This window comes from Penaeus chinensis, chromosome 29, assembly GCF_019202785.1.
Source record: "Penaeus chinensis breed Huanghai No. 1 chromosome 29, ASM1920278v2, whole genome shotgun sequence".
Lineage (NCBI taxonomy): Eukaryota > Metazoa > Arthropoda > Malacostraca > Decapoda > Penaeidae > Penaeus > Penaeus chinensis.
Window position 1 is genome coordinate 27,077,789 of NC_061847.1, and position 286 is coordinate 27,078,074.

General features: G+C 58.4%; 1 protein-coding gene across 1 annotated transcript in view; it reads left to right on the forward strand.

Moving 5' to 3' along the window:
- Nucleotides 1-284: 284 nt before the first annotated feature.
- LOC125040438 (rhodopsin-like) overlaps nt 285-286 on the forward strand; it is a 58,209-nt gene continuing 58,207 nt past the window's right edge. The window contains exon 1 of the mRNA XM_047634990.1: nt 285-286. This exon is cut by the window's right edge and continues 160 nt beyond it. The gene's annotated coding sequence lies outside the window, so the exon portion shown is untranslated.

Consider the following 286-nt stretch of genomic DNA (forward strand, 5'->3'; position numbering starts at 1 on the left):
CCCTCCCTCCCTCCCCTTCTCTCTCCCTCTTTCCCTCCCCCCCCTCCCTCCCCCTCTCTCTCTCTCTCTCTCTCTCTCTCTCTCTCTCTCTCTCTCTCTCTCTCTCTCTCTCTCTCTCTCTCTCCCTCTCTCTCTCCCTCTCTCTCTCTCTCTCTCTCTCACTCATCACCCCCTGCGCAAGGAAGGCGTATCATCAGGTCGAAGTGGCGACCAGGCAAGGTGCAGGTGGGCGGAGCTTCATCGGAGAGGGAGATACAAACCCACTTTATTCCCGACCTGGCTGTCA